The following is a 27,743-nucleotide window of genomic DNA, read 5'->3' as shown; positions in this document are numbered from 1 at the left end:
CACAAAAAGTAGGAGTGTGCTAATGAAATTTGCTGATGACACGAAGATGGGAGGCATTGTCAAAATGGAGGAGAATTGGAATGTTATACAGGATGAATTATATAGAAAAAGACTTGGGTGTATTAGTTGATTCCAGGATAACTATATGCCACCAATACAATGTGGCTATGAAAAAGGCAAAAATGTGATCCTAGTATATATCTAGTAAGGAAGTTCCAGTAGAAATAAGGAAATATTAATGCCATTGTACAAGGGAAGACCTCATTTGGAATATTCTGTACAATTCTGGTCACCCAAGTTCTAGAAAGATGAATTCAAACTAGAACAGAAGCAGAGAAGGGCTACTAGGATGATCAGGGGAATGGAGAGCCTATCTTACAAGAGGAGACTAAAAGAGCTTGGCTCGCTTGCCCTAGCAATATGAAGACTGAAAGGGGATATGATCCCTCTCTGTAAATACACCAAGGAGGAACAAGAGCTATTTAGGGTAAAGGACAATGTTGGCACAAGAACAAATGGATGAAAACTGTCCATGACTAAATTTAGGCTGGAAATTAAAAGAAGGTTTCTATCCATCAGAAGTTTGAGGTTCTGGAACAGCCTCCCAATAACAGCTAGAGAGGCAAATCACCTAACTACTTTTAAAATGGAACTTGATAAAATGATGAATGGAATTATATGATAGGGTTGCCTGTTATAACAGGGAACTGGACTGATGACCCAGGAAGTCCCTTCCAGTCCTATGACTATCAAGACTCTGGTTTATCCTTTGATGATTTTCATCATCAGACCCTTGAAAAGCTGCTGTGGGGTGGACTCTCAGTTTCTTTTTTTTCCCGTGTTAACGTGCCCATTTTGCTGACTCACTGTTAGCTCGGGGAGCTGTTACTGTGGCTTCATATTTCTTTTAACCTGGTGCTGTAGGAAATGATGTCTGATGAATTAAGAGCCACCCCTGCTTTTCATCAGTTTTGCTCCTGCTTCTCCCCTCCGAAGGTTTGCAGCTGCCAATAGTTTTTTATTATTTTCACATTGCTGACTATTCCCTTGATCTTTTTTCTGCCATTAGGTCTATGAATGGAGCTCCATTATTTATTTATCTTTTCAAGATTTGGTACACGTTTCAGTGGGTTATTGGGGATGGCAGGATTGTTCTTGGAGCATTCATTTGTGACAGTGGCAGCTCTGTCAATTTATCTTTACATTTTCCAACCTCTCAATCCCAGCACAAGCATTCTCTTGGCAGCCTCTGTGGCACCTGTATACAGAAGTGTTCCCTTACTACAGGCAGGTATATTGGTTTAAATAGCAATATTGCCACTGTGTTTTGAGGCTCTCTGTATACAAAGATTTATTGAATCCCCTCCCTCTCTGGTTAATATCCAGCTGGCCCTTAGATTCAGCAGTAGCTGTTACTTGTTGGGAGCTGGATATCTTAATGACTGTTCCAAAGAGTCAGTCAGGGAAATCTTGGCTTTATGTAATTGCTGCTAATATTTAACATAATGGAAAGTTGTGTCTCACATCTTATGGCTGCACTTTGGAGCAGATATGTGCAAGCTCCGCATCTGTTTGCTTGTGTGACCATCCAGCATGTTGCTGCACCAGAGACTCACCTCAGGACACACAGAGGACAGTAGAGAGGCACCACCACAGTACTGCCAATCCCAGAAATTCAAAAATCAGGAGTCAGACACCCAAAAATGAGACTAGCACAAACATAATGAGATTTATTTTAAAAATGGATTAAATAATTTTTGAGCTCTCTCTTCTAACTTTGGAACTTTTCCAGTGTGTGAGAGACAATTAGTGTTGCCATTTTATAGTGAGAAATATGATTTTGGCCACTGAACTCCTACACTGCAATTTCAAGGTGTACATTGTCTGAAAGTGTACAAAGATTCGACTGGTGAAAAGCTTAATTTCTTCCATATTGACCTATCAATGTGAATCATGGGAAATTAATGCTACCATTAAGAAGAAAACTGAAGACTTTGAGACATGGTACTGGCAAGACTCTTGCACATCTCTGGTATGGAAAAGACAACAAAGGCTTATGTTAGAAATATTATTGGAGAGCAGACCCTGCTGGTGGAAATCAACAGGTGGAAACTTATGTACTTTCGCTAGGTGTAGCGATGGAAAGAATCTTGATTGGATAATCAATCTTGATAACTTGAGAAAGTTATCATGGAAGGAATGGTTGGCAGGCCACCTTAGTAGGGGACAACCAGCAAGGAGACGGATGAGCTTCTCGCATCACTGAGAGACCAGCTGTTGAGTGCCTGACACTAGCGATGGAGCTAAAAGGCTTCCTAAAATTCTGCTATGATGTCACCAATATTCAGACATGAATAAATGGATTTTACTTACGTACTCCTACATCAATTAAATTTGTGCTCCATACGCTACATCAACTTTGCACCCCCCCCAATCAGTTAATTTGATGCTTCCTAGTTCTCACATCTGCCCCAGTCCCATATCAACTCTACTCACCCAGTCACACAATAATTCTGCCTACTCCTCCAGCCTCCATGCCCAACCTTGCCCTAGTGTACCTCTGCTTCTCCTGCAGCCGTGGGGGCTCTTCACCCCCTCCCAGCACTGGGGGGAGACAGTTCCAAGGGGGTTCTCTTCTCTCCCTCCCTAGGTGTGGTGTAACAACATGAGAGAGGACCTGACCCACATTTCAGCTGCTGGGCTCTTTTCCTCATTTGAAAATGATAATGGCTGCTCCCTCTCCCCCATCCCATATTCAATAACCTCTCTGTGCTCCTTGGGGGAATAGGAGAGTACTCCTGCAGCAGCTGGGATTGGCTATGCTTTCCCAGGAGAAAGGGAAGTGGGTAAGAAAGCCAGCTGGGGAGATTTCCCCTGGACATTCTCAACCACAACTTCCCTTCCTCCCTTGAATAAGTCAGCTGCTTGGGAGATAATAAAGGGAGGACACCTAGGAATAGGCACTATTCCACTCTTGGGTCATAGGACTGGGGAGGACGCCAGGCTGGGAATCTTCTGTTACTCCATTTTTTGCTTTGGTTAACTTGTTTCCATTTCTGGTTATAGGCCCTGAACCAGCAAAGCACGTAAGCAAATGCTTAATTTAAAGCAGTTGAGTAGTCCCAGGGACCACAGTGAGATTATGTGTGCCTTAGTTATGCACATGCTTTGCTGGATTGGGCCCCTAAAAATCATTCTGTGAAGAACACTCTTGGTGCTTACCTCTGCATTTCTGCTTATATACACCCACATCACATTAAGAATAAACTAGTGAGAGGAATAAACTGTTAGCTCCTGCAGTTTTTATTAGAAGAGTACTAACCTAAATATTTTTGTTTACATTTGGAATTTTCCTTTGACCCACTTATTATCAAAGCTCCTGTTGCCAAACAGTTTGATGTCACCTGGGGCTATTTCTGAACAATAACTTTTGGTATCTTGTAATAACACCAATGTGCTGATTCATGAGTGGGTTATTAGAATATTGTCAACACAGCTCATTTGTTGGCCCGGCTTCCTTACTTGTATTGTATCCAAACTTCAATTAGCACACACATTCCATTGTCAGCATCACCACCAGATACATCAACTGTACAAGTTAAAAGTTCCCCCTCGCAAATCCCCAAGCTTGCATCACATTACTCAGCTGATCTCTTAATTTCCTACATGCAAAATTGAGCTCTATGTTCTACAACCACACATCTTTCATCTGCTGCCAAAGGCAATTCCTGCTGGGTGTTGTGGCTTCCGTCTTATGAAATAAATTCTCCCTATGAACATTAGCGCTCTGTGTGCCCATAACGATATTCAGCCTATCTGTTACCCCTTGGTCATCACAGATGGAGCAAATTCAGCAGCTAAAAATTTTCTACCATTGTGTTCTCCTACTCAGCTTTTCCACAAAAGTAGCTGCAAGAGAGAAAGGCAGCAGAACGAGGATGAGAAGAAAAATCCTGTGGCTGATTCAGGGAAAGAAGGGAAGGTGCTCACCTGATGGCCTTGTATATGTGGGCTGTGGTAGTTTTGTTAAGAGATATTACGGTGTTGCATGCACTAAATAGGTGAATGCAAATCCCGGCCTCAGCTTCCTCAGCATTCCAAGAGCCCTTTGGGATTTGGTCAGTGTCTGTTCAGGGAGTCCAGGACTTTCCTCAAGCCCCTCCCCTACTCCATCTTACCTTCTGGTTCTGGTCAGTGAGAGAAAGCTACTCAGAGTAGACCATGTCCTTTTATAGCTTCCCGTCCCCTCTGTAAGGTGACCTCCATCGTCAACCTCAAACCCCCATCCAGTGATCAAAGTCCACTGTCAGGTGATCCATTGTTTGGTTACCAATCCAGCCGGGAGAGTGGTTTTCCCTGGATAGTAGCCAGTTCTTTGTCCAAGAGTGCAGCCATTTGAATGGAAGGTCATTAAGGTTTAACAACCCTCCATTGTTAGCCCTTTGGTAGGTGCATGAATTTCTCCTGACACCTCCTGTGCACTGCAGCTCATTATGGAGGTTACAAAGCCCAGGTGAAGGCACAGAACACTTCTATACTCAAACTGGCCATCACAAAACAAAATGGAGTTTGCAGAATAATATAGATGCTTCCAAATGTATACTAATCACAACAGTTTTTTTAAATACAACACTTTAGAATATGCTGCATAAAAGACACCATGTCAAGTATTCTGGCTCTTATTAGTCACAGAACCTTTGTCTCCTCATTGTCCATTCTACCTTCCCCTCTGCTGTGTAGTCAGACCTCACTGGGCACTGACTGGACTGTGAGTCCAGCCACCTTGTCCTGTTAGGGCTTTGGGAGACTCTGTGAGCGTTAGTTCACAAGCAGAGACATCTCTTGTCCTTCTCAGAACTGACAAGGTGGCAACCGTTGGTGTACTGGCCAGTCATCGAGGGAAGGAATCAGAACAACAGGGTTTTTACTGCAGCAACACACTTTATTTCACAGCTACACTAAACATGGTTCCTGTATCCCAGCTTCCAGAGTAGTGAGAGAGTCTAGTTCTTTGCTCTAAATATGGAGGTGAGTTTCAGCCCACAACCAACTCTCATGCTTTCTATTGAGGGGGAGCTGGCATCTATTGTCAACCTGTCAACTTTCCCTCGTGGAACTCCTGTGATCCCAAGCCTAATTGCTGTCAGTGACTGAAGGGTTTCTGGATACCTGGGGCAGCATTTTAACCCCTTGCTTTGCAGGCACTCAGGAGTCATCCAGCTTGATACAGAACTATTCACTTGTAGTAGCACACTATGGTTGATAGACACAGACAGTGCCACCAAGTGCCTCAGCTACAGCCAGTGCTGATCTCCTTCACCTTACAAATATAAGATTTATGCTAGATGTACCAAGAAAGGAAATTCCTTAAACAAATTAGCACACGTACATAAATCTCCAGGGATTTAGGGCCGAATCCAAACCCAGTGAAGTCAAAGAGTCCTCGTTGGATCAAGCTCTTAGATTGTTTTAGCACAGGAAGATCTGGAACAAGATCTAAACACAGTTTCAAAAGACTTACTTACCCAGGCTCCTCACCTCACAGAGTCTAGTTTATACAGAATTAATGACCCTCTCCCAGTCTGCCTGTGCTCACTCCAGACTGCTATCAGCTTTGCATTTCTCTGGCCTCTTGGTTGTGTTTCAGAATCATCTTTGATTTATTCAATTAGTAACATATTCAATCAATTTCCCCCACTCCCACCCCATGCTAATACTTAGGCATCCTGAATCTGTAACATCAAAGTACTTCTGTCAGGTTTGTCACTAATAATTAAATTACCTGTACCCCAAGTAAACTGCACTTTTGATCAAAACAACACAATTTACTCCAGACAGCCAAGAGAACAGACTATTCAATCATAGTACAGACAGATACTCTTGTGATCAAGGAAAATTCACTTTGTTACATGTAGAAGCTCTTGTCTTTCCATCAAGGAAACTTAAAACTCAGCTATTAGCACCTTTGACTCTATGCAAGTGATTTGCTGATGGAGTTAAAGGGCCACCATCACTTTGAAATATAGTGCATTTCCATAGATGAGTTGATAATAGTCGGTGATACTACATTTGCCCCTGAATCCCACTTCCAGGGTCTGTGTTTTTACAATCCTGTGTTTAAAATGTTTTTCTCTCCCCTATTTGTGTGAAACACACAAATGGAGGAAACCAGAGCCCTGAACCTGCAAATACTTAAACACATGCTTGACTTCAAGTGTGTGAGTAATCTCATTGTAATCACAGTCTGCCCATGTGAATCCAAATCACTGGATTGGGGCCTTAGATTGTAAATTCTTTGGAGCGGGAAGCAGATCTTTCTGTGGCTTCCATGAAGTGCCTAGAATGCCTTTGGGTGTCCTAAACCAATAAATAGTTTCCTGACTGCACTGTATGCCATTGAACACATCTAATGTGAGCAGAGAAATAAAGCACCAGGTGAATCTGTGATTCTAACACATGTTCTGAAAAGCTTCCAGATACCTAGGTTGAAAGAGTGTATGCAACATACATGTCACCGCCGGCCTCCACTTAGGACAGTGGTTGTGTTGGGTGTCCACAGGGCCGGCTCCAGGGTTTTTGCCACCCCAAGCAGCAGGGAACCCCCCTCCCCGCGATCATGATTGGTGGCAGCTCCACCGCGCCACTTTCTTCTTCGGCGGCAGTTCGGCGGCAGGTCCTTCCCTCCGAGAGGGACCGAGGGACCCGCCGCCAAATTGCCAGATGTGCCGCCCCTTCCCCTTGGCTGTCCCAAGCATCTGCTTGCTGAGCTGGTGCCTGGAGCCGGCCCCGGATGTCCAACCGGATTTATTGTAGGCATTTTACTTCTGGGCCTCGTGCATGACTATCTATGACTAAATCCTACCCTTCCCCAATGTAGTCATGCAAGGTGAGAGGTGGGAGCAGAACAGTGCCACTGCCGGTTCAGTGCAAAAGCTATCCTGCAGGCTGAAGAATGTCCTGCTTTGCTGCTGCTGTATAAAAGAGCAGTGTGTACCCCAGCTGATGCATGCTGTTGTTGGAGCACATGTGCTAGCTAAGTGGGAGATGAACTTGCTATCTCTCTGGGAGACTATACACTCCCCTTTGAGGCTAATGCAGTAAGGAGAGGGCAGGATTTCAGCCATGCAGTTTCCAGAGGTGGCAACTACATTATTGTAGACACAGCATGACACACCACGTGCACATTCAAAGTGGGAAATGCTTTGTGATTCACAAAATCACCTGCTTCTTTGATCAGGGCGGCTCCAGGCACCAGCTCAGCATGCAGGTGCTTGGGGCGGCCAAGAGGAAGAGGCAGCAAGTCGGACACTTCCGTGGCGGGTCCCTCTCGGAGGGAAGGACCTGCTGCTGAAATGCCGCCGAAGAAGAAAACGAATTGCCGCCGATCGCGATCACGGCTTTTTTTTCCCCTGCCGCTTGGGGCGGCAAAAACCCTGGAGCTGGCCCCGTCTTTGATGCTGCCTTAAATCCACAAGTGGTGCTTGCCCACTGCTCTCAGGACACATGGAAAGTCAGCCTTGACAATGGCTATGTAGCCGATGAGCTACAGCCGTTGCTTCTTATGCTGATGATAGTTATTTCCCTGCTAACTTGTGTTCCTCTGAGTCTGGCCGGGGGGCGGGGGGGAAAGCCGCAATTGGCGGCACTTTGGCAGCAGCTCTACTGCTCCGCTTCATTCTTCAGCGGCAATTCAGTGGTGGGTCCTTTGCTCCAAGAGGGACTGAGGGACTCACCGCCGAATTGCTGCCAAAGATCCAGACATGCTCCTTTCCATTGGCCACCCCAGCACCTGCTTTCTTTGCTGGTGCTTGGAGCCGGCCCTGGGTCTGGCTGTTGTATCTTTTTATATATTTAGATTATAAGCTCTTTGGGGCAGTCTTTTGTCTTTTTGTTGTATGTAGAGTTGACTGAAACATTTCTCATGGAACAGTTTTCCATCAGACAATGCAGTTTTGCTAAAATCTAAATGCTTCGTGGGAATGTGTCGATTTCACAAACAAATTGATGGAAAAGAGTTAAAATGAATAATTTTGATTCATTTCAACGTAGAAATGTTTCATTTCAATAGGATAAAAACATTTCATGTTGACTTTGTTGTTTTAATTTCATTTAGACTTTATATTATATAAAGTATTATAATGAAATGTTTTGTTTCAATAATGTCAAACTTCAATAGTGCCAAAGAAATTTTTTCCCCAATTTTTGTTCCATGGGAAATTTTGAAATTTCCAGTTCGGAACCAAAAATTAAATAAAATAAATAGATTGAAAGGTCAGAGCTACCGGCAGAATGGAAATTCTGTCTTCTGACCAGCTCTAGTTCTGTGTGTACCGTGCTAGTACAGTGGGTCCTTGGTTCCTGGCTGGGGTCTCCAGGCTCTATTACTATAGAAATAGGTGCCTTGCTCTAGAGGCAGAATTAGAAAGTGTATGGAAAAATAGGTTCTCTGAAAGTTGCTTCTAAGAACTGAAGAGCTATAGAAGACGAGGTGTCAGAATGATTAATAAAAAGCAAGTCCCTCATTACGATTTAGGAAGATTTAGCACATGATGCAAAAGAAAAATGCAACCATGTAAAGAGAAAGTGAATAAATATTGTCAGGATTGAGATGCCAAAATGGATGACACTGAGGCAGTAACTCGACTCTTGAAATAAGGAAATCTCTGTTAAACTACTTCTCTATTAGACTCAAGGGGATGAAGCTGAAATATAAGGTACTGAATAGAAAGTAGTATTAATGCTAAAAGCAAAAATGCTCTGCTTAAGGCAGGGAAAATATATATTTTTAAAGATTCCCTAGAAAATGTAATAAAGTGTGGAGTAAATCCTGTTGATGGGTGCAGGGAAAGGGAGTTGCTGATGCAGAAAGCCCCATGGTTCTGCGGCTCACCAACTATTCTGATCTGATGGTAGGTTAATCTCACTGCTCCTCTTTTCACTCGGGACTGACTCATGGTCACACCTATCACATCCTCCTCCCCCACAGACACTCCAATTCTACTTCTGCAGCTCAGCATGGGGGGAAAAGTCAAATCAAGTCCCATTTTAGAAGTGAATTGGTTTCTAGCCTATTAGCATTTACTGATGCCTTTCAAATTCAGCATCAGCAATACTGCAAATCTCCATTCAGCCCTGTGTGTTGGAAGATGTGTGTGGAAGGGATCAACTGCATATGGAACCTCAGGAGCTATTCTATCTGGTGGGGTCAGATTATTTATGAATTATTATTTGTAATTCAGTAAGGTTTACAGTCCCCAAATGAGATTAGGACCCCATTGTGCTAGGTGTGAAAACCCACACACTTTAGTTACTGTGTCCTCACTGGTGCTGCACTGATCTGTGTGTGTTGCTAAAACTTCTGAGGGCATAGCCTGTGGTCCTTTGTACTGCAATAAGTTGAGCCGTTCCATGATTCTTTCCCAGAGGCCTGTGGCAGAAGTTGTTTGTTCTTTTGGGAACATGGGGAGAACTGTGGGAAACCATTGGAAGACGATCAGGACTCAAGTGTCCTAGCCTATGTCCTCATTGCAAACTGGGTGGGTTACCAGCCTGAGCAAAAGCAGCACCTGAGCTTTAGCCTACAGTCCAACCAGACCAACGTGCCTGGGTGTAAAGCACCACTATATTCAGGTGAAAAGTTTGTGTGTGCATGTAGACAGGCAGGGTATTAGGAGCAACACCCAGGGAAGAGCCTGAGTTAATGGTGCAGTGAAGGCATACCCTAGGTATTACATTATTTGCAGTGCCAGCTATGGATCGGAGTCAGGACCCCACTGAACTAGGTCCTGTACAATATTGCAGATGGTGCAATATTTTATACGTGGAGAATGACGCCAATGACAAGTGGCTGTCTCTGGCAGAAAAAACTTGACATTTCTGTAATTCTACAGAGATGATCTGCATTACAAATACAACCCATTTTTCCCTTCAGCGAGAACACACAGAGGGCCACAGTCTGCACTGATTTTTATCCTATGCAATTCCATTTACTTCGGCATCTTGAGGCAGCACAGAATTTGGTCTGCAGATTCTGCAGACTCCATCAGAAAAGGTTTAATATTTTCACCAGCAGCAGCTGTACATTGCAAGATGCTCGCAGCTCTTAATCACATCACTCAATGTTTTAAAACGCATCACTCAGAACATTTTAAGATGTCGACTATAAATTGAAAACTTGTTTTGATTCTGTATCATTCAGTAAAATCAAAACGAGTTAATGGTTCTCAAATGTTTGAGATACTCAGTTGGAAGGCGATATCATTGGTAACAAAATGTCCTCAAGATTCAATTATTATCATCACCACCATCACCGTAGCATCTGAGGCCCCAGCTGAGATCAAGGCACCATTAAGTTAGGTGTTGTAAATTCACATAATAAGGGTCAATCCCTGGTCTGTGGCATTTACAATCTAAATAAAGAAGCCAAACAAAGGATGTGACAAAGGCAGTGTTACAAAAATAGATATTCCAGAAGGGGAACTGAGGCAAAGAGAGCTTGAATGACTTGCCCAAGCTCACACAAGAGGTTTGAGGTAGAGAGGGGGAACTCAATCTAGATAATTCAATGCCTTAACAATCAGACCTCCTTCCTCTTCCAAAAGGTACTGAATACCGAAGTCCTAATCTCCCAAAACGAAGTGTTAGCAGTGTTAAATTAGCAATCCAGTAAACCATTACAATGGCATGTTTTGTCCTAATCTACCAGTAATACTAACACAGGTTTGCCAGACAGCCAGGTATTGCACATTCACATGGATTCTGAGGGTGTCTAAAAAAAGTTACAGCATAGTGGTCTCTGTATGTAATAGATGAGTTATTATAGTTACGTTTCAATGGGAACCAACTGGCCATGTTGCATAGAAAAATTATTCAAAGAAGTACTTCTCTTAATATTGTTTGAAGCCAGTAATTTTTTAGCCAGTCTCTTATGGGTCACTTTTTTAAATAAATCTGCCTTCCTCAGAGAGACCTGTAGAATGGCAGCCTGTCCAGCCATGCACAGTCAGACCATGTTGGGATAACTTCGCTAGAAGCAAAAAAATCTTTTCCAAATTTTTCTCCATGTAATGGAAAGCTAAGCACCTAAATGTGTGTTTGATGGATGGCTCAAAGCAGTGCTCTTCAGAAAAAAGCAGATACTTTCCACAACTGCTCAGATTAAAATTCTACCTTAAAATAAATATTACATAAAGAGATTATTCTTATATAAAATGCACATTGATCTATTTCAGTAATACCTATGTGACAGCTATTATTAGTGCTAGCATAATTCATACCTTCAGTCCCACAAAGCCAAGGAAACTGTGTGGGTAGAAGTTAAGGTCACCATATGGAGCATGTTAAAAGGAGCAACTCCAGGCTCAGACGACCCTGCCCATCCACACTTGTAGAGCATGCTCCAGCTGGAGGTAGAGTTTCAGAGGGAGTGAGATAGCTCAGAAGGGGCCTGATAAGGCAGGGAGAGGGACCTACCCTGAGGGCTCCTGAGGAAGGGCACTGCAGGAGAGGAAGAGCCTGCCTGCTGAGCCCAGGGGGGCTGAAGGTTCAACTAGTACCTTTTCTCTTACTACTTTGAGACAGACTTTGACAGGAGAGCGGGTGGTAGGAAGTGGTTCAGGGTGGCAGCCTTAAAGCACTCCTGGGTGCTGGACATTTCGTAACCCTGGGACGGAGTCCAGGCACCTCAACCACTCATTAAGAAGGGCACAAAACCTCTCACTTTCTAGATGCTCCCCCCCCCCCGACCCCACAGGGGAAGGAAGGAAAAGACAAATACCCTCTGGAACCCCTGCAGGGATTGGATACTCATGGGGGCCAATAGCCAAACCTCATATATTCCTAGGAACCCCATCGCCTCAGGGATTTCTAAGACTGAATAAAAGACAGACTGCCACCAGATGTGAAGGTGGCCCCAGGGAAAAAGTAGAGGCATGGTGAACAGAGTCCAACTGCCTGATCATTCAGTGACGCCACCAGCAAACACCTTCCATTACAGTGAGGTTGGCAAAGTCAGCATGTGGGAACAAAAGCATGTGACTTTTCGCCTATCATACCCTGCAAATAATGAACTGTGAACAAGCAAAGTGAACAGTTCATGTGCAGCCCTTAGACTGAGAATTTGTTCACAGAAATTAAGTAGTGAACACGTATGAATAACAAATGTGTGCCCAGAAATTAGGATTGGTTTGCAAACACACACAGAGAACAAAGGGCTGATATCAGAATGAGATTGGTTGGCAAGAAATAAGTCAGTCAGGTACAGCTGAAGGTCAGACTTGAGTAACAAGTGCCACCAAGTTTTTCTCACCAGTCCCCCATCTTATCCAGTCTGACCTCTGTGTTCAGTTTTACTTAAGAAGATATACTGGGAGCATTGAAAAGTGTCTGACTTACCTTTTATTTAAGGTGCCAGACTGGTGGCTCTGGGGACTGAAATATTCCTGTCATCCATAAAATTGGTTCACTGGGACAAACTTCGCTATGCCATCCCCCTAATCTACCTCACCTCTGTTGTCAAGGGACCACCTCTAGTGATAAGGTGAGGGGATGGTTCAGTCTCCATTGCCCATTCATATCCTGGCCTCTTTATTGATGCAGTGCAGGGTGCCAATTATTAGCAAATGTGTTTTCTATGACTTGTGTAGTATGCTAGCGCATAGAAGCCCTGTAGTGCTAGGTACTGTACAGACTGTGGCAGAGCTCTGACCTTGCTCCTGTGGGTCCTGCATGTCTAGGCGGTTTATGCTTAGCCTCAGTGGCTCACTGTGACCCTCCACGTAGCCCTTCTCTCTCTAAGGCCAGGGTTACAGTCTACTGAGCCCTTTTCATCATAGGCTGCAAGGAGGTTGGTGAGAGAACTCCCACAGTCTCTGTTCAGCCTCCTGTCCTGACTTCCCCTCCCAGGAGATGTTCCTGTAGTGGTGGGTTGGGGGGAACCCGGGCCCGCCCTCTACTCCGGGTTCCAGCCCAGGGACCCTAATGGTAGCAGTTGTTGGCAGCCAACCTTTCACTGCCAGAGTTGCTACATTTCCCTGGGCCACTTCCCCACAGCTCTCCTGCTTCTCCCTTCTTCACCCTTACCTTAGGGCTCCTTTAACGATGGTTTGAGGGTGTCTTCAGTAACCAGCCCTTCAGCCGCACTTCCTCTCCTTTGGCTCCCTGACTCCCCTGCCTGATTGGAGTGAGTCCTTTTTATAGTATCAGCAGGGCCTTAATTAGAGTCAGGTGGTCACATTAACTGAATGGCCTCACCTGACTCGTTACAGGTTAATTAGAGTCAGGTGTTCTTAGAATAGCCTTCTGCTATTCTGCTGTTCCCAACTGGCCTGGGTCTATCACAAGACACAAAGTAAAAGCTTAAATTCTGAAGAGACCAAACAAACTAAGGGTGGGGGGAGGAAAGAATTATCCTTCAAATCTTACAAATAGGGAACTGAGGGGCAGAGCTTAAGCCATTTGTCCAAAGATATACAGGAAGTAACAGAGCCAGAAATTCAACCCAGAGCTACTTAACTACAAAACCATCCTTTCTCTCTGCTTGTAGCTTTCATGAAAAGCCCATTTGTCCACCAGGATCTGAACTGTTTCCACCAACTTATTCAAACAGGGCACTGAACAGCCATCAGATGAAGGTCATCAGGTTTTTGAAATTACTCTTTCCCGAGCCACATTCAAACCAACAATAGAGCAAAGATCACAGTGACCTAGTAAAGTAAAGCTGAAAAAGCAGCTGAGACACCATGAACGGGCTACAAGAGAAATGTCGGCCTCTCCCTCAGCATTTCTCACAATGCTCACAAATTATGTATTAGTGGATCAATAAAATGTACTTTATCTTATCATACATAAAGATAAACTGACAGCACTGTAGCACACCGTTCACCATGACATTTTTTCAAAGACACTGAATTACGTTTCCTTGCTCGTAAAACACCTCGACAGCTTCCCAAGACAGAATGGTGCATAGATTAGAGTTGTGGACACTGTACCTTACAGTACTATAGATGCAATATATTTATCATCTGTATTTTATATTTAATCAATTACTCTTAGCATGGAAAAGTCAGGAATTTACAATACCTTAAGTTTAGTAGCTTAGATGGTTAACACTATATAGAGTCCCTTAATGTCTCTGTGTCTCAGTTCTCCATCTGCAACATGGGTGTAATACAGCTTTCTTTCTCTCTCTTCCGTTTGTATGACTTGTCTGTTTAGACTGCAAGATCTTAGGGAGCAAGGACTGTCTCTTATTAGGTGTATGTACAGCACCTAACACAATGATACCCCAGTCTCAGTTCAGACCTTTAGGTGCTACTGTAATATAAATAACAATAATGCCACCTGTTTTACATGCTGTGATACATTTTGATCCTGAATTCAGCCCACCGTTTTTAACTGGTTGAATACAAATGATGAAACATTAAGTCAAAAAGAGGATGTAAAATTAAATAAAAACCCAGGGCAAGTGTCTTCCCCCATCTTTAGTGTGGTATGTCTGGAGCCAAGCCTGCAATAAGGCCTAAGTAGAACGTTTCCTACACGTCCTTTTCCCACTTGTCTAAGACTGAAAATCTATACTGCATCCCTGATGTGCAAAAGAACTTTGGGGATGTGGGTGGAGATTACAGAAGGTTAAACACAGCAATTCCGAGTTAGCTACCATACAGCTGATGCAGCAAACAAAGGAAAATATATAAATAGTGCCTATTAAATGATCTAAATAGTTGGATGTCAGTTTATGCCTTAATAATGACAGAATCCAAAGTCAATTTTGCTGTAAAATGAGACTAAGAGAGCATGTAGAGATGCAGTGGAATGATTTCTTCCTGCAGTCCTCACAAAACAATGTGTAGATGCACAAGAAAATATTAATTAATAAAACTATATAGCAGAGCCTTGGAGTAGCCAATATATAAAAAAAGATCTGCACTCCACTCATGCATTAAAAATACAAAACCTGAGGCAGGAATGGAATGTGTCTGTCATGAGCATTGATATAGTGACCTATTCAGCTAACCCCTCTTCGATCATTGAATACCACACTGTATATATAGCTTCTTGAAACTGCTGACAAAACAAGTGTTTAGAAGAAATCAATCATGTAACTCCCAGAAGATCTTACAGCAACTGCAAAACAGAAAGGTAAATTATCCAGCAATACAGATATTGTTCAGCTGCCATTTACCAAACAATTTAAAGTGGTTCTAAAATAGAGAGCTAGTTGAGTACTTTTAACATTTTATTTGCAAAGGAGTCAAAGAAATGACTTGATTGCATTTTTTTTTACACGTACATTAGTTTGCAATTTTCTTCTCTCTCAGGCTATTGTCCAGCAACTCTCCTGGGCTGGGCACTGCCAGCAAGAGGCGGGAAGAATGTGATTTTAATCCAACCTGTAATTTTGAGTAATAGACAGGGGAGAGGATTATGCAATAGAAGGGTTTTTTCTCACCGGGGTTGGGGAAGGGGCTCATCAGGATACTGTACTGAACAAAGGAGATGCCAATTTCCTTAGGAGGAACAAAAGCTGTTTGACAGTCCTTATTGTGTGTAAAAGGTGGAGGTTTGATTTGGGAAGGAAGGATGGGCTCATGGTTTGGCACTGAGTTAGGACTTGGGAAAATCTAAGTTCAAATTCCCATCTATGCCATAGACTTCCTGTATGACCTTGGGTAAATCACTTAATCTCTCTGGGTATGTCTATCCTGCAGTGTAAGCTCTGACTCAGGCTTGAGCCCAACCTCCCCTTCCAGCTACACACAAATCTCTCAGACTCAGGCTCAGACCTAGAGTCCTAGGAACCTGCAGGGGCAGAGGGTCTGTGCCCATGTCAAGCCATGACCCAGGGCTCACGCCCTATTGCTTTGTAGTGTCAACACCGCGCTGTTTGACTTGGGTCCTGGGAGCCTGACAAAAGTAATCCACAATCCCATGGGCCAACTTCTTTCGTCCTCTCTATCCCAAGAATCTCCAGCCAACTCAGTTGAAAAACAGAAATCTCCCTTCTTGGCGTACAGCAGCAGCTCAGTGAGTCAGTGTTAACCTTTCCATTGTCTTCTGACCACTGAGCTGCAAACACCCCATCAGAGAGCCTCCTGCGTTTGCAATGGAGACTGACCAGAACAAGCCTTTTGCGAAGCGCACTGCTTAATGGTCACGGGAGTACGGCCTGATTTTGGAGAATCTCTGGTGCAAGGCCAGCAAAACTGTGAACTTTAGTAAAAGTACCAGGAATGAACAGGCATAACAGCAGAAAGCAAAGAAGCTGGAAGCTCTGCAAATTTACCAGACCAGTGACCAGTTCAGGAAGCAGATTCAGTGGCTCAGGATTGAGTTCCAGAAGACCAGGGCCCAGAACTGCACCTTGGGCAACTCACCGACATTGTGCCTGATTTATGAGGCGTTTGTCTGGATGCTAGGTACTGTGCCCAGCACAGAGCCTACTGTGGTGCATGATAACCCGGTCAACCAGGATGGTGCCCTGCTGGCCCCAGAATCCAGCATGGGGCTTGATGGGAGCCAGTAGTGGGCACTGAGTGAGAACCATGAAGTCATTCTGGGGCAGAATCCGTTCCCAGAACACACTTGGAAACAGGATCAGGAGCAAATTCTAGGTCCTTGACTCAGAGGAGTTGTTTGTTCTCTCCCAAGGAATGGCCTCCTACTAAGCCTGCAGCAGACATAGAAGGGACAGAAGCCGTCCCTGAGCCCAGTAAGTTTCTGGCTCCAGTTTTATGTTTATTGCTACAGCAACGAGAGGAATTTCCGCTCTAAGAACTAATGCAAAAGTTAGGAGAAGCACAGGCTAGCAGCATGTATCCACTAATGGCAGATTGTATCCCAGTTCCCTGGTGTCCCTCCTCCCCCTTACCGCATGGAGTTCAAAATGGCGACTGATTAAGGCAAAGTAAAGAACATCTGTAAAGAGTATTTTTACCGGAAAGGCACAAATTTTTGCTAGGGCCATTCCTGTTTTTTTTAAAAACAACAATATTACATCGCCACGCCTTTATGTATGCTGCTCAGTAATCACTCAACGGTCTACGTAGCCATCTGGAAACAGTGAACTCTGTGTGCATTTGGGGGGAATGTGATCCATTTTCAAAACTAGTCCATTTCAGTTAACTTTTGTAGCAAAGCTACTGGCCATTCCACCCCTCCACCTCCAACTCAAGTAGATCTGCAATTTTTGTCAAACAAAAACAGCTTAGATTTTTTAACTGACCATTGTCTCTGCACTATTTTAATTGTGATTAACCAGGCTGTGTCCAGGGGGATTCTGTGACCTGAAGCATCCCTTTCACAGTACATTGCAGTTCAGTTTTGAAATGTAACATTTTATTTCCTTGAAATTCCACAAGAATGAATTTTGTGCATCTCCATTGAACTATTTGAGACAATAACCATCTGTGTCTTCTCCTATTGCAGGCCCCGCAACCTCTACTAGCTGCTGTCCCTCCACAGCTTGCCGGTAGTGCAGCACAAACCACAGACCACGTACTGTCACGGACTCTTCCAAGAGGAAGCGTTACTGTGACGAACTGATAGTTGAAATTCTTGAGAGGGCCATCAATTAGGTCCAGTACCAGAAACAAAAGGACTTAAGACTGGAGAAAAGGCATGCCAAGAGGCAGGAGGAAAGGCCGAGGCTCACCACAAAGCCTGAGGACTGGGTTTCAGCACAGGAGCAGACACTTGCTACGCAGTTCCTAGAACAGGAATGGTAGCTAAAGGAGGAGGACAGAGCTCAGAAGAGTGAACTGTTTGAGCAGCTGATATCAATCCTGGCTGCAAGATTACCAGCTCCTGCTGCTTCTCCCTCACCCTCTGATGTACCCTCAGTCCGGAAACAGCTTGGAAAACTCCAGGCCTGGGTCAATGGCCCAGGGCTGCCCAGAGGATTCAGGGGGCCTGGGGTCTTCAGCGGCGGGGGGCCCCGCTTCAGTGGTAATTCGGCGGCGGTGGGCCCCTTCCGTTCCGGGACCTGCCGCCGAAGTGCCCCGAAGACCCGTGGCAGGGGCCCCCTGCCGCCGAAGCGGGACCCGCCGCCGAAGTGCAGCCGCGTCTTCGGCGGTAATTCAGCAGCGGGGGGTCCCCACGGGTCTTCGGGGCACTTTGGCGGCAGGTCCCGGAACGGAAGGGGCCCCCGCTGCCGAATTACCGCCGAAGACCCGGCTGCATTTCGGCGGCGGGTCCCACTTCGGCGGTAATTCGCCGGTGGGGGGTCCTTCCGCCCTGGAGCAGAAGGACCCCCCGCCGGCGAAGACTGGGAGCGGAAGAAGCTCTGGGGGCCCAGGCCCCGCAAGAGTTTTCCGGGCCCCCCAGAGCGAGTGAAGGACCCCGCTCCAGGGGCCCCGAAAAACTCTTGTGGGGGCCCCGGTGGGACCCGGGGCCTGGGGCAAATTGCCCCTCTTGCACCCCCCCGGGCGATGCCCCTCTTGCACCCCCCCTGCGATGGCCCATACGATCTGGCTCCATGAGCGTCTGGGCAGGGAAATTAAAGCCCATGCAGCCCTCCATTTTGACCCCCTCTCCTGTGGATACCTCCCCCAGTGCCAAGTGCACAGAAAATGATGAAAGACGGGAAAAGAGAAAGGGGGGAGCTGGGGACCTCAGCGATAGGGGGTTTATGTCATGTTTTCACTTGTTCATGCACTTCTATTTTTTTTTGTTCTGGAACTGTTCTTTTGTAACTGCTGCTTGGGTGTTGTAATGGCAGCTCGCCTGCCTGACAATGGGTGAACGCTGTCCTGTTTTAATACATTTATAAATAAAGCCTTTTAGTTTTATGTCATCAAGAAAGTTTTTTGCTGTCACTGAATCTCATCAGACAATCATGATCTGAAATAATAAAGCTAAAACACATGATCAGGCACAATTAGGAATTAGTAACCAAACACTATTCCTCTCTACAGATATATTCAGCAATATACACTTCACTCACTTCCTCATATGAATCCATACTGTGAATCATCTCCCCTCAGCCCCACCGTTTCATAAACCGTTGTGTCATTCAGACTTACACTGCATGGCAATCAAGCCCTCCCACCCCAAGCACTGACCTCCCCCCAAATCAATTAGCCTCATCCTTCCCACAAGCAAATTCATAGAGGTACTCTTCCCCATCTTCAACTGGGTCATGCAAGTCCATAATGTGGGAGCACAAAGCATCCCTGACTTCTGTTGCCCAGGTGCATCCCGCTCTTGCTGAGGTAGGTACACTTCCTGGCTGAGTATCCCTATTCAGCAGCCCCTCGCTGTCAGGGGGAAAAGCCACAGTAACCCATACAGCACTGATGACACGGGCATCCAAATGGGCCATGGACATCTATAATGAGATTTCAATCTGCCAAAAGCACATTCAACAGCCATTCTTCACCTGCTGGGAGTGTAATTATACCGTCTTTTGCCAGGGTCTCTGAAATCCAGGTACGGTTTCATAAGTCGAGGCAAAAGGGGGTGTTTGGGGAACCCCAGAATAATGGTGGGGGACAGTAATGCCATTTATGATAATATCATTTGATGGAAATAGTGTCCTAGCCTGTCCATGAATGTAGACTCTTGACTGGCAACCCCCCCGTCTCCCAGCATCATGAACTTTCCCAGTGTGGCCCATGCTAACATTTGTAAATGGACCTCTGTCGTCCATGAGGGTCTGTTAAACCTTTTGTGTTTTATGTACTCATGAGTTCCTTGAGGATGGCAAACTATGGGCACATGTCCCATCAGTGGCCCCAGCGCAGTGAGGAACCCCCATTCTCGCAGAGCTAGCAATTACTTCAGGAATATCTTTTATGCCCACCACCTTGGGGTAAACCACATGCCTGATGGCAGAGATTTCTGAGGCAACCACTTTGCCCACAGTCAACTTTCCAAAACCAAAACAGTTGGCAACAGAGCTGTAGCCGTCTGGGGTAGCCAGTTTCCAGGTGGCTATCACAACCTGCTTCTGGGCTGGCAAGGGTGGCCTCATGCCTGTGTCTTTACGCTGGAGGCTCGGGTCAAGTTGCTGACGAAGCTCCAGAAATGTAGCTTTCTTCATGTGAAAGTTCTGAACCCCCTGCAGGTCATCTCAGGTCTGCCTGATTATGTGATCCCACCAGTCTGAGCTTGTCAGAAGCACCAGTGTACGGAGGGGATCTCAGCAGCTATACCAAGTGTATTGAGCAGCATCAGCCAGTGCAAGTCCACCATGCCAGGAAACTCCTCCGCCTCCTTCTGTTCCATTCAACGCTTTATCAGGTACCTTTGGTGGGTCAGAAAACACCACCAAAATGTTCACCAGCACCTCATGGAAGCTCTGTACCTTTCTTGCCACCAGAGTGAAAGTGCAACCAAGAGAACTTCTTGAAAAAGAGGTCTCCTTCACGTTGCTTGGCAGGCTGTTCAAAATTTCTCTCATGGTCAGGGAGGGCTATCAAGTTTTCCCATAGTGCACCACTGCCAAAGCGCTAGACTGGCCACGTTTTGGGATGGCACTAGGAAGTGTGGGATAGGATTGATTTGCTTCAGGTCTACTGCATGCTGCAGTGTGGACACCAGAACCCCAGTTTCAAGCCTCTTTTAGAAAAATTTTAATGTAGGGGTTAGAAGGCTCTGGATTCTCTAAGATGGATCAGCTGACTAGAATCCCACCAACCCTGGGTTTGCATTACAGTGTATACCTACCCTCCATGCCTCGGGTACTCATCTTCTGCTTGTATGTTGTATTGCTTTGTCTGCCTTGTCTATTGTGGGAGAGATAGCTCAGTGGTTTGAGCATTAGCCTACTAAAGCGAGGATTGTGAGCTCAATCCCTGAGGGGACCATTTAAGGAACTGGGGCAAAAATCTGTCTGGGGATTAGTCCTGCTTTGAGCCGGGGGTTGGACTAGATGACCTCCTGAGGTCCCTTCCAACCCTGATTTTCTATGATTCTATTCTGAGCCCTGGTCGACACTACAAGGTTAGGTCAAATTTAGCCATGTTAGGTTGATTTTATAAGCAATGGGTCTACACAACCAACCCTGTTCCATCGACCTAAAGGGCGCTTAAAATTGACTGCTGTACTCCTTCCCGGTGAGGGGAGTAGCACTAAAATTGACCTTGCTGGGTCAAATTTGGGGTAGTGAAGATGCAATTCGACGGTATTGGCCTCCAGGAGCTATCCCAGAGTGCTCCAATGTGACCGCTCTGGAGAGCACTTTCAACTCCGATGCACTAGCCAAGTAGACAGGAAAAGCCCCGGGAACTTTTGAATTTCATTTCCTGTTTGGTCAGCATGGTGAGCTCAGCAGCACAGGTGACCATGCAATCCCCCCAGAATCGCAAATGAGTCCAGCATGGACCGAACGGGAGACACTGGATCTGATTACTGTATGGGGAGAAGAATCTGTGCAGGCTGAACGCCAATCAAAAAGAAGAAATGCTAATATATGCGCCAAAATTGCACAGGGCATGGTGGAGAGAGACTACAACAGGGACACACAGTAGTGCTGTGTGAAAGTCAAGGAGCTCAGGCAAGCCTACCAAAAGACAAAGGAGGCAAACAGTCACTCTGGGTCACAGCCCCATACATGTCGCTTCTATGATCAGTTGCATGGCATTCTGGGGGGGGGGCCCTACCACTACCACACCATTGTCTGTGGATACCTGAAAGGGAGGAGTCTCATGCAACAGGGAGGAGGATTTTGTGGATGATGATGAGGAGAATGCGCAGCAGGTAAGTGGAGAATCTGTTCTCCCCAGCAGCCAGGACCTTTTCATCACCCTGGAGCCAATACCCTCCCAAGGCGGGTTCCCCGACCCTGAAGCCAGAGAATGCACCTCTGGTGAGTGCACATTTGTAACTACACTACAGGGGTTAAAAGCAATTGTGTTTAATGTTTGATTTGCCCTGAAGACTTGGGATGCATTCAGGCCAGTACAGCTACTGGAAAAGTCTGTTAACGTGTCTGGGGTTGGAGCAGGAATCCTCCAGGGACATCTCCATGAAGCTCTCCTGGCGGTACTCTGAAAGCCTTTGCAGAAGGTTTCTGGGGAGGGCTGCCTTATTTCGTCCCCCACGGTAGGACACTTAACCACACCAAGCCAGTAATCTGGAATCACTGCAGCACAAAGCATGGCAGCGAATGGTCCTGGGTTTTGGTCGCATTCAAGCAACATTCAGTCTATATCTTTCTATGTTAGCCTCAGGAGAGTGATATCATTCATGGTTACCTGGTTGAAATAAGGGAATTTTTGTAAGGGAACAGTAAAAGGACCCTATTCATGCTGGGCTGTTAAAAGGAATCATCCCCAAGAATAGCCACATGGTGGGGGGAAGGGTGTAGGGATCATCCCAGAGAACAGCCATGCAGTGGGGTGGGGGGAAGGTGTGTGCTGCACATCCACCCAAAAACTGCAGCCCTCCTTTTAAACAGCAAACCCAGCTGGCTTTGCTTGCTATTGGAAAAGAGGGCGCTCCAGTTTGAAACCATTCCCACATGTTATGAAGGCAGAAGAAGCCAAACCCGCATACCCTTTGGCTTACCATGGCTGCCTGGAAACCAAATTCTGTTGCCCAGCCGTGTGTGATGTGTCCCCATACTGGCAGGCGCTCAATATAAAAAGCAAAATGCCACCTTGTACCTAAAGCACACGTGCTGTCTGCTGTGAACTGCTTGATTCACTGTGAAAGTCTCCTTTTTGTTCTCAGAAATGTATCTTCTTAAATTCTACTCTCCCTTTTTACCTCCCCTTATCATCTCTGTCCCAGAGGTTATCGCAGATTAGAAGGCAAAAAAACTGCACTTGCGATGACATGTTTTCTGAGCTCTTGCAGTTCTCCTGCACTGATAGGGCATTCAGTGATAGAGGCCAGGAAAGCATTAAGTGAGTGCGATGAGAAGAGGTAGGGGGCGATGCTGAGGCTAATGGGGGAGAAAACGGACATGATTGAGTGTCTGATGGAGCTGCAGGAAAGGCAACAAGAACACAGATTGCTGCTGCATCCACTGTATAACCACCGGCCCTCTTCCCCACGTTCCATATTCTCCTCACCCAGACACCCAAGAATGTGGGGGGAGAGGCTCCAGGCACCCAGCCACTCCACTCCAGAGGATGGCCCAAGCAACAGAAGGCTGTCATTCAAACAGTTTTGATTTGTAGTGTGGCTACAATAAGCAATGTGGCCTTGTCCTTCCCTCCTCCCCCACTCCACCCTGGCTACCTTGTCAGTTATCTCACTTTTTTTTTTAATTAATAAAGAAAGAATGCATGGTTTCAAAACAATAGTGACTTTATTTCCTTTGTCAGCTGTGATCGAAGCGGGGAGGGTGGTTGGCTTACAGGGAATTAAAATCAACCATGGGGGCAGGTTTGCATCAAGAAGAAACACACACAAAACTGTTACACCGTACCCTGGCCAGTCATGAAACTGGCTTTCAAAGCCTCCCTGATGCACAGCACACCTAGCTGTGCTATTCTAATCGCCCTGGTGTCTGGCTGCTCAAAATCGGCCACCATTTGCCTCAACCTCCCACCCCACCATAAATGTCTCCCCCTTACTCTCACAGATATTGCTGCTTGCTATGTGCTCCATAATAACAATGGGAATGTTGGTTGCACTGAGGTCTAACCTAGTCAGCAAACAGCACTAGCGAGCTTTTAAATGTCCAAAGGCACATGCTACCACCATTCTGCACTTGCTCAGCCTATAGTTGAACTGCTCCTTACTACTGTCCAGGCTGCCTGCGTATGGCTTCATGAGCCATGGCATTAAGGGATAGGCTGGGTCCCCAAGGATAACTACTGGCATTTCAACATCCTGAATGGTAATTTTTTGGTCTGGAAAGTAAGTCCCTTCTTGCAGCTGCTTGGACAGCCTGGAGTTCCTAAAGATGTAAGCATCATGCACCTTTCCCAGCCATCCCATGTTGATGTCTGTGAAACATTCCTTCTGATCCACCAGTGCTTGCAGCACCATTGAGAAGTACCCCATGCGGTTTACGTACTGGTTGTCAAGGTGGTCCAGTGCCAAGATAGGGATATGCGTTCTATCACCCCGCCACAGTTAAGGAATCCCATTGCAGCAAAGCCATCCACTATGACCTGCACATTTTGCAGAGTCACTACCCTTCCTAGCAGAAGGTCAGTGATTGCCTTGGTTACTTGGATCACAACAGCCCCCACAGTAGGTTTGTCCACTCCAAATTGATTCCCAACTGACCGGTAGCAGTCAGGCGTTGCAAGCTTCCACAGAGCTATCACCACTCGCTTCTCAACTGTCAGGGCAGCTCTCACCTTAGTATTCCTGCGTTTCAGGGCAGGGGAAAGCCACTCACAAAGTTCCAGGAAAGTGGCCTTATGCATGCAAAAGTTTCGCAGCCACTGAGAATCATCCCATACCTGCAACACTATGTGGTCCCACCAGTCTGTGCTTGTTTGCCGGGCCCAGAATTGGCGTTCCACTGTATCAACCTGCCCCACTGCCACCATGATGTCCCAATTGCCACATCCTGTGCTTTCAGGAACGTCTGTGTCCATGTCCTCCTCACAATTGTCTTCGTGTTGGCAGCTCCTAGCCAGGTTCTGCACATACTACAGGATAATGTGTGAGGTGTTTACTACGCTCACAACAGCAGTGGTGAGCTGAGCGGGCTCCATGCTTGCCGTGCTATGGCGTCTGCACGGGTATAACCCAGGAAAAAAGGCGCAAAAGGATTGTCTGCTATTGCTTTCACAGAGGGAGGGAGGAGAGACTGACGACAGGTACCCAAAACCACCTGTGACAATGTTTTTGCCCCATAAGGCATTGAGAGCTTAACCCAGAATTCCAATGGGCAGAGACTGCGGGGACTGTGGGATAGCTACCCACAGTGCACTGCTGCCTGAGTCGATGCTAGACACACTCCGCCGACTTAATGTGCTTAGTGGGGACATACACAATTGACTATATAAAATCACTTTCTAAAGATCGACTTCTATATGACCTAATTTCGTAGTGTAGACATACCCTAAGTGTAAGCTCTTTAGGGTAGAGACTGTCTCTTGCTATGTGTTTGTACAGTACCTAGCACAATGGCGCCTCTAGGTGCTATTACCATTAAAGGTAGCTCTATACTGCATTCAGAGGGTGTGGCTGCAGCTCAAGTAGACATGCCTGCACTAGCTTTAATCTAGCAAGCTTGGGGACCACAGCAGTGAAGCCATGGCAGCTTGCACGTTCATCCTGGGCTAGCCCTGAGCAGGCAAAACCAGCCAAACTAACTAGTAAATAGCTCCATATATTTTAAGAAAACAATTAAAACCTCTCTAGAGGGTTATGCAAATTTTACTCAAAAATAAAATTGAGCCAGGTGGATATTGTGTATAAAAATGTAACATCTATTTTCTAAAATTGCTTCTTTACTGTTTAGTTACTGAAGCATGAACACACACTTGTCATCTTTATTGACACATCAATTGCATTCAAGAGTGCCATAAATCCATTATTGCTAGGAACAGCTGTGTAGCATATTGATAAGGACTAGAAATACATTCAGGGTGGCTTTTTCAAACAAGGGCACCTAATTCATAGGTTCCAAGGCCTGAAGGGACCGTTGTGATCATCTCAGTCTGACTCCTGCATAGCACAGGCCATAGAACTCCCCCCAGCTAATTCCTAGAACAAAGCTTTTAGAAAACATCCAAGACTGATTTAACAATCGTCACTGACATAGAATCCACCATAACCTTTGGTATATGGTTCCAATGGTTAACTACCCCCACTGTTAAAAATTTACACCTCGTTTCCAGTCTGAAATAAGCTTCATTCTCAGCTTCCAGTCTAGCTTCAGCTTCCAGTCATTGGATCATTTTACACCTTTCTCTGACAGACTGAAATATTTGTTCCCCATGTTGATATTCTAGATGGCAATCAAGTCACCCCTTAACCTGCTCTTTATTAGGCTAAACAGATTGAGCTCTTTGAATCTATGACTATAAAGGTAGGTTTTCTAATCCTTTAATCATTCTCATGACGCTTCTCTGAACCCTCTCCAATTTATCACCACCCTTCCTGAATTGTGGACACCAGAACTGGACATGGTATTCCTGCAGTGGTCACACTAGTGCCAAATACAGAGGTAAAATAACCTCTACTCCTGCTTTAGATTCCCGTTTGTGCTTCCCAGGATTGCACTGGCTCTTTTTTGCCACAGCATTACATTCGGAGTTCACGTTCAGCCAATTAACCTCCATGACCATGACCCTAAAGCTTTTTCAGAGTCAATTCCATACCTAGGAATTTAACTGGAGCTGGGGGTGCTCAGAAACTAAGACATTTATTTCAGATGCTTAAATATTGATTTAGGTTGTCTAATTTTAGGCATCTAAGTTTGAAAATTTTGGCCCAACTTATTATATACCATATCTCTGTTCCTGGCTTTTGCTCTGCAGGAACTTTCACAATGGTGAGCAAGAGAATTTCTGTTTCTAGGTCATCATTTGAATGGCAAACCTCCAACTCCAGATAAAATCAAACTATTGGAAACTGTAAAGAACATCCTATGTGTTACTATGCCTTGGACTCTCATATCTTGGAAGTAATGCCACATTTGACAGCCTGCAATCATACCACCCTGAGGCAGTGATCCTGTTAAATCTGTGATGCTACATGGGATTAACACCATATGCAACTTCAAAAATCTCTAGAATTCAGCAAGACGCTACTCTGAAATAACTGCAGGGGGAAATAGAGTGTCAGACATTGGCGTCCCTGTGATGGATTTTTGATTATGGAGTAAAAGCGAACCTACAATTTCTTAGCGAGTGTAGTAAGTTACAAGCCATCTGAATATTGAGCTTGAATTCTACAGATGAAAGCACAGGTTTGGTTCACACCCAACACCTTCAAAAACTGAGGAAGTTGAGATCTGGATTCCCACTTTGAGCCTGGCTTGTACTGCGACTATATAATGGCCTTGAGTGAAATGGTGGAGCTAAACAGCACATCAAACTTTGTGGCTCAGGCCCATCTCTTTATTTACAGGTACCACCATACCAGAAGGATATTGACAAATTGGAGGGAGCTCAGAGAAGAGCAACAAAAGTGATGGGAAGCTGGAGAACTGAAATGCATACACTTGTGAATAGCTTGACTAAAACTTGGATTAAGTAAATCACTTAAGCACATTCTTAGTTGTAAGCACACGCTTAAATCCCATTGAAGTCAATGAGTCAAATAAGTGCTTATATGCTTTGTTGAATCAACCACTTTGGGCTGGAGAGGAGGCATAACCATCTTTATGAATTTGAAGGGTTAAACCCCCTGGAAAGAGGTTAGTTATTTAGGATGTGGCACAAAGGGAGGTTACTAGAAGAATGTTGGTAGAATAACAGGAAAAATATCCGGAAAGATCTATTTCTGGAAAGAATAATGGTATCATATGCCATCTGGAGGCTAAAACAGAGTTTAGCAGGTTATTTTTCCTCCAGGAGAGAAAGTAAATATTCTTCAGGTAGGCATAGGTCTTCAGTGCTGCTCATTTTAGACCCACCTTTACCATTGTGTGTGTAATGCAAACCTGTTTTCACTGTGCACTTCTGACCTTGGAAATTTCAAGCCATAGACCTGCTGTAATATGATAAAATTGATTCAAAAAATGAATCACAGGTAGTTTAAAGCTTCATTTACATTCCATATTTGCACAGTGCACATGTATTTCATAAGGAAAGTAACTTTATTGAGAACACAAACCATTACCATTATGCTGGGAATATAAACACGGGGACAAGATCTGTGAA

The sequence above is a fragment of the Mauremys mutica genome, chromosome 4, assembly GCF_020497125.1.
Source record: "Mauremys mutica isolate MM-2020 ecotype Southern chromosome 4, ASM2049712v1, whole genome shotgun sequence".
NCBI lineage: Eukaryota > Metazoa > Chordata > Testudines > Geoemydidae > Mauremys > Mauremys mutica.
This window is presented reverse-complemented; position numbering follows the sequence as displayed.